Source organism: Schistocerca piceifrons, chromosome 8, assembly GCF_021461385.2.
Source record: "Schistocerca piceifrons isolate TAMUIC-IGC-003096 chromosome 8, iqSchPice1.1, whole genome shotgun sequence".
Lineage (NCBI taxonomy): Eukaryota > Metazoa > Arthropoda > Insecta > Orthoptera > Acrididae > Schistocerca > Schistocerca piceifrons.
This window is the reverse complement of record NC_060145.1, coordinates 384648390-384655768: the sequence shown is the minus strand read 5'-3', so window position 1 is coordinate 384655768 and position 7379 is coordinate 384648390.

Below are 7379 nucleotides of genomic sequence, written 5' to 3'. Positions count from 1 at the left end.
CGCATTCGCCACTCAGACTTAAACATCTATCGTAGCGTTGTACCAACTTCTCAATTCCCTCGTTATAGAAGACAGCCGCCAGTGCTTTTCGACAATTTTCTACTCTGGACTGCAGCTCGTTGTCTGTGTCAAAATATTGTCTTCATAACCAGCGGTTCATTTGAGCGGAGATGAACCTCAGGGGTAGCCAATTACAGGCTGTATTGTGGGTGATCAATCACTTCCCATCCAAAACCCTGCAGGAGTATCTTCATTGCCTCTGCAGAGTGTGGCCGAGAATTGTCGTGTAGAACAAACCGCATGACAGTTATGTTCTGTGTATTGCATAGCGGGAGACGCTAATTTCTAGCAATCTTTACGTTCTCACTGTGAGCTGAGAACTGTAAAGAGCGACATGATGCGATCGACGGGCGTATTAGGCACAGTGTCCAACGCATATGTGCAAAGCTTCATCAAACTTTCACTGTATTTTCCATTTCGAGACCGATCGTTCCTTACTTTCCAAATAACCCTCGTACACTTCAAAAAGGGTGAAATAATTACGCTAAGATAGATTGTTAGCGAAGCGCTTGTCTTTCAGTGTAATTGCTGCGTCTTGATACAGAAACAGGTAGTTCGAACATCTATGCCTGTACAGAGCATTGTCTTGAAGTTGAACGGGTTGTAATTATGTTATACGATTACATGCAGCTACGTTAACTAGAAATTTGTTCAAAATTATAAGGACCGTGGAACAGAATTCGACTAACCCATCGTCCTTCACTCATACCTGTAATTTACGTTGAAAAACTCGTTAGACATGAAATACGGGCTCAAGGAGACATAAGAAAAATTCTTCAGACGTGCTCTGATCGATATATTCTGTTCTTCAATATTTCAAAGTCCGTAATCATTTCCTTCCGAACCGCTGTCATAGACGCGCCAACTAGACGTGTTTCATCAACTTACAATTTCTTGTACAACGACGGGCAGCAATACAATGCAGTACTCATATCAATTTCGTTAATGCATTTACTTTTTAGTACGTCTCGTACCGAAGTTCTGAAAGAAAACCCTAGAATAATATCTTTCATATGTCATTTTCACTCCAAAGACAACTTTCCTTCATTGTCCAGAGAGTGTAAAGCTAACTTTCCAAAATCAGTCTTATAACATCATTGGAAGTGTTCTATTGAGTATCATAAACGTACATGAAATACGTAAAATGAAATGTTCTCAATAAAGCTACAGTTTCTCTATACCTCAGTTCAAGCATATAACCCGGTACATATGAAATGAAGTTCACTGGGTATGGGGACAGCATACGGTTTCAAACCAGCAGATTCATCATCAGACGGCTGTCCACATTAAGATACAGATTTACTGTTGTTCACATTATTTTTCATCTTTTATTCCCTTTTCTGATGAAAATTCTTTCGGGTGGTGTTGGCCTACTACCAAAAACAGTTTTAGACAAAACATCATGATCTTACATTATATCCTATGTTATTTAACATGTATTAACAAGTTACATTGAATTCAGCATCCACTGAAGCAACACTTGACTTATGGTATCTGTCCCTCGAAATTAATGAACGGTTGATCTTATATTAGAGAGCCAAAGGAGAAAGAAAGTGCGGGGGGGGGAAGAACACGATCCAGGCCTGTTTGTTCAGTACACTAGTTAAGCTGAAACGTCATTTTCCTAACTGCAACATCACTATTCTCGTATCATAAAAATGGAACACCTTTAAGTGTCAGAAAGGGCTTCTGAAGATATTGTAACTTGTCAGAAAGGGGATAACGCAATTACTTTACTGCTGATCAGTCTTTATCTTATGGAAGCAATTTTATTTCAGAATGGGTAAGTGTATTTCTACTAGTCTTTACATTTCTTCCTAAGTAATCTACAAAAATTGTAGTTGTAGCAGTTACCACGATATGTCATTTTGATTTTTTAACAGTTCCTATGTTATTTCTATGTCCTTACATAAATTACTAGTCTTTGGATATACTATCTACATACGGTTGCACGCAAAACGTTAATAAATAAAAACAAAAGAGAAAATCATCGAAAGACGATTTAAAAAATTAGGAATTTTTAAAGAAAGCTACATAAAACCCACTTCCTTTATATATGAATGTGTTTGTGTGTAACTGCGTAACAGTACTTCTGTTTTGGACGGATTTTAAATTTTCATTAAAAGTAACTCAAAACGTCATAAACGTTTGTTATCAAATATATGTACGGGTATTTTTAACCTGCTGAGTGTTTCTGTCTACACAATAGAGGTCACAGTAATAGATAATCATCGTAAAGAAAGTAACTAAAAAAGAAATACGTCCGGTATGAGTTCCTATTTTCAATGACAGGGATCTCCTATCGTGAGAGGTCATTCATACCGCCACAACAGAATTCCTTTTTTGCGTAGTGGTAGGTGGACTTTTTGTTTCTCCTTTCCTAATTTGCCAGTCACAGCGTCTCGATGCTGCGAGATTAAATTTGAACTCGACACCGTAGCCCGGCAAAGCGGCGGAATTACCCCAGAGATTTGGGTTCGCCCATTTCGCCGTGCCCAAGTGCTCTCTCCCGCTACAGTGATTAAACTTCGACGGTTCAGTCGAACTTTAATCGGACGATGCGCGGTCTGCGCAGCAAATCCTATTGCGTGCCGTTTTGTGCTTTTAGAACCCTCACCGAATATACAGTTGTAGTGGCGCAAGGACGTTTATTAGGTTCGCGTATGGACTTTCTCCTGTTTCTTTTAGAAAATGTCTGAGGAGAAGGTATACTATTTCACTGTTTCACAGATTATCGAATAAGTGAACACGTCGTGGGTTTTCATATTTCCACGGTATATTGACTAATTCAACAAATCCCTTTCTTCAACTTACTTCTGCGTCGTATACTTTTCGGACATCATCTTCCCAGTAAATTGACTCACTGAAGCTGCAGCACTCACTACCGTTTACACAAGAGAACTGCTTTACTGCACATGCAACCACAGAATACATAAGAGCCACGAATTTTCGGTGGCAAACAGTTTCGTACGAAATGAATCTGTGGTTAGACACTCGATATCGAAGTAAAAATACGAACCACGAAGTGCTGTGCACCAGTCTCGAAATTCTAGAGTCGACTTGATCATTGCGGGACTGGGTGGTGAAGGAAGCGTTGGGAACTGTCAAGCTGATTGTGCATTAATTCTCGCACTTGTCGGCTCCTGCTATCTTCGGAATTGTGTGGGTAACGTCTTTCCGTAAGTCTTATGGTACATCGTCAGTCTCATGCATTCTACACATCAATGTGAATAGTCGTTTTGTTGTAACTTCCCCAGTTATTCTAGAAATTCTAAAAGAATGTTATCTCTTCCTTCTGACTTATTTGACCTTAAGGCTTATAAAACTCTTTTAAATTCTGACTCTATTTCTGCATTCCCTATCTCTTTCCCGTCGACTGCTGTTTCTTTTTCTATGATGTATCAGACAAGTCCCGCCCTAATGAGACCTTCAATGTACTCTTTCCACCAATCCACCCTCTCCTGTGCATTTTATAGTGGAATTCCCCTTGCAGTCGTAATGTTACCACCCTTGCTTTGAATTCCACCTCAGGTCGTTTTGATGTTTCAGCAGTATGCTTCACATTTTTTCATGCAGCCATTCCACCTTTGCTTCCCAGTACTTTCTACTATTTCGCCCCCAAGCGACTTGTGTGTCTGACATTTTTGTATTTCCTTCTTTCGTCGATTAATTGAAGTGTTTCTTTTGTTACCCATGGTTCTCCGCAGTTAGTTTCACTGTACCTATGTTTCTGTTTCCAACGTCTGTGACTGCCCTGTTTAGGGCAGTTGCTCTGAAACCGAACTGCCTCCTGAGCTATTCACTATCACAGTAATTGTAGCCCCAAGGAACTCGAAATGTGTCTCTTCATTCCTTAGTACATCCGTATCCCACGAATTTGCACACTATTTCTTGCGGAGTAGTCACTTGAACTTCTTCGTCATTTCTAAACTGTAATCTGAGTTTATCGGTACCAAGATTCTATTTATGTCTTTGGCGCCATCCCTTGTGCCATAGCCTTTAAAGTCGTATAAACTTGCACAATAAGATCTTATGGAGGGATCAGCAAAAACTTGATGAAGCGGGAGTTACGTGTGGTGAACCTGGATGCCATTTCCGCCACTGGGTACGACTTAAAATCCAGTATCTGATTTCGGAATCTCTGACCGACCATAATGAAATCTAACTGAAATTTTCCTGTAACTCCTGGCCTTTTACGGGTATATCTCCTTATCTTTTGATTCTGGAACAAAGTATCTGCTATGACTACCTGAAATTTATTGCCAAACCCGGTTAAGTCTTTCTACTCTTTCATACCTACTACCAAGTCCATATTCTACCGTACCCTATCATCTATTCTTCGCCATACAGCCGCTTCCAATCGCCTATGGCTATTAGATTACCCGTTAGATACTTATATAGTTATGTCTTTTCATGTTCTTCTTGCGATTTCTGCATGTATACATGAACTATCGTTGTCATTCCGGACGAGAACAATCCCGTCACTGAACTGTTCAGAGTAACATACTCTCTGCCCTGCCTTCCTATTCGTAATGAATCCTACTCCCGTTATAACATTTTCTGCTGCTGTTAATATTACCTTATACTCATCGTATCAGAAATCCTAGTCTTCTTTGCATTTCACTTCACTGACCCCCAGTATATCTAGATTGTACCTTAGCATTTCCATTTTCAAATTTTCTAGCTTCCCTACCATATCTAAACTTCTTGATTCCACGTCCCGACTCGTAGAACGTCATCCTTTCGTTGATATTCCAGTCTTTTCCTCATGTCACCTCCCCGTTGGCAGACCCCGCATGAGATCCGAATGGCGGAGTAGTACGCAATCGTTTGTCAATTCAGAGATCTTGAAGATAATTTATCAGTTAGAGGCTGCATGTCCCGTGGATACTATGTGTCATTAATTCAGTGGTTTCCACTGCCTTCTGTATCCGCATGATCATTGCTGATTCTTCCACCTTTAGGGGCAGTTTCCCACACCAAGGGCTAGAATGTGTCTCTAGCCTTGTGCCGGCCGAAGTGGCCGTGCGGTTAAAGGCGCTGCAGTCTGGAACCGCAAGACCGCTACGGTCGCAGGTTCGAATCCTGCCTCGGGCAGGGATGTTTGTGATGTCCTTAGGTTAGTTAGGTTTAACTAGTTCTAAGTTCTAGGGGACTAATGACCTCAGCAGTTGAGTCCCATAGTGCTCAGAATCATTTTCATCTAGCCTTGTGTGATCTTTCTCTTTGACAAGGCCTTTGGCAGGACGAGGGTGGCTTCTTACGACGGAAGTCTAATGATTGTTATTCGAAATTTAACCAGTGGTTTAGTTTGAAACCGAAACCAAGGACGTTTTGGTTACTCATCAAAGATGAGGACACCAAAAAATAATGTATGCAACTGCTGTAGCCAAGGGGCTATGACGGGCTGCTACCACTGTAATTGAACAGCTGGGTGTAGTGGTAGTGCCATCACAGCAGCCTGCCTTGTGGCGTTCTACTGCCAATGGTGGACTAGGTTGCTACATGATGTGGCACAGCGGTGTTCGCACAGTCAGCTGCGTGATAGGAGCCTACCTCTTGTCGTAACACGCCTTGTTGAAGGGAGTATAATATTTCCATCTCAGCCAGCAGCAGCGTTCCTTCGGCGTTGCGCGTTTGACTGGAGCAGCCATCAAGCTAGTCATTGGTCGAATGTGCGGCAAAGCTATTGCAGCCTCATCGGGCATCAGACATTGCCATTGATCTCGAAGCTGTCAGCTATCCCTGATCGTCCTAGGGTTTGAGCCACACCTCTCGAGGTGAGGTCGCCCAGTGGATGCCATCCTCTTAAGGTCCAGAAAAGCTCCGTGGGTGCTGGATTAATTTCTGGGTGACTACACATTTTATCCAGCTGCAGCAGTGCACGGGCGATGCCAAACTTCCTTGTGACATGGAGCTGGCACCCTGCTGGTCAGGACGGGCATCGTCGCGGCGAGTTTCTGTCGCACTACCACGCCATTCCGCTGTCTCAGTACACACTATCCACTGCATACTAGCCTCGGCCAGCTCTCGGGCCGCTATTGTCGGTGTCGTATGAAAGGCAACAAATAATAAAGAATGTCCTGCTGAGTAAGCCTGCGCTCACTGTGGTAATGGAAAACCCGTCCAACAGCTACCTGCACACACAACCCTATAGCCAGACCAGGCATCTCTGAAACATTTTACATGAAACGTATTCACAGTTGCGAATGTGGACAACAACAGCTGTAGAATGGAAAGACGACAATCAAAATCTTGCCAGACAGGTAGTGGAACCCGGATTTTCTACTTCTCGAAAGGGGTCGACTTAACCACTTCGGCTATCCAGTTACACTTCATGACCAGAACCAATCTTCCATATTTTGCTTCCATGTGCCTCCAAATTCCACTTCTACATTCATTATTGTTATTCCTGTGCAGGGGAGACATTTTAATTGAAGTTGCCCGCTATCGGCGCATAAATACGACACTGGAATGTATGCATGTTCGAAGGAACAGGCACTGCAACGACTACAGCTATTATGAAATACATGAAATGTATTCGCAGTTGCGAATATAGACAACCTTCATCTGTATAACGAAATGACAATATCGATAACGTCGCAGGCTCGAAACCTGCCTCGGGCAAGGATGTGTGTCATGTCCTTAGGTTAGTTAGGTTTAAGTAGTTCTAAGTCTGGGGGAATGATGACCTCAAATGTTAAGCCCCATAGTGCTTAGAGCCATTTGAACCATTTTCGACGATATCAAAAATTTGCGCCGAACGAGGACTTAAACATACATATTCCGCTTGACAACTTCGGCTACCCGAGCACGCTTCACACTCAGACCCAAACTTCCACATGTCGCCGTCTATGTGACTGCGACATCCACTCGTACATTCGCGGATGATGCTGTAGTATGCAGAGAAGTTGCAGCATTAGAAAATTGTAGCGAAATGCAGGAAGATCTGCAGCGGATAGGCACTTGGTGCAGGGAGTGGCACCTGACCCTTAACATAGACAAATGTAACGTATTGCGAATACATAGAAATAAGGATCCTTTATTGTATCATTATATCATAGCGGAACAAACACTGGTAGCAGTTACTTCTGTAAAATATCTGGGAGTATGCGTACGGAACGATTTGAACTGGAATGATCATAAAAAATTAATTGTTGGTTAGGCGGGTGAAAGGTTGAGATTCATTGGGAGAGTCCTTAGAAAATGTAGTCCATCAACAAAGGAGGTGGCTTACAAAATACTCATTCGGCCTATACTTGAGTATTGCTCATTAGTGTGGGATCAGTACCAGGTCGGGTTGACACAGGAGATAGAGA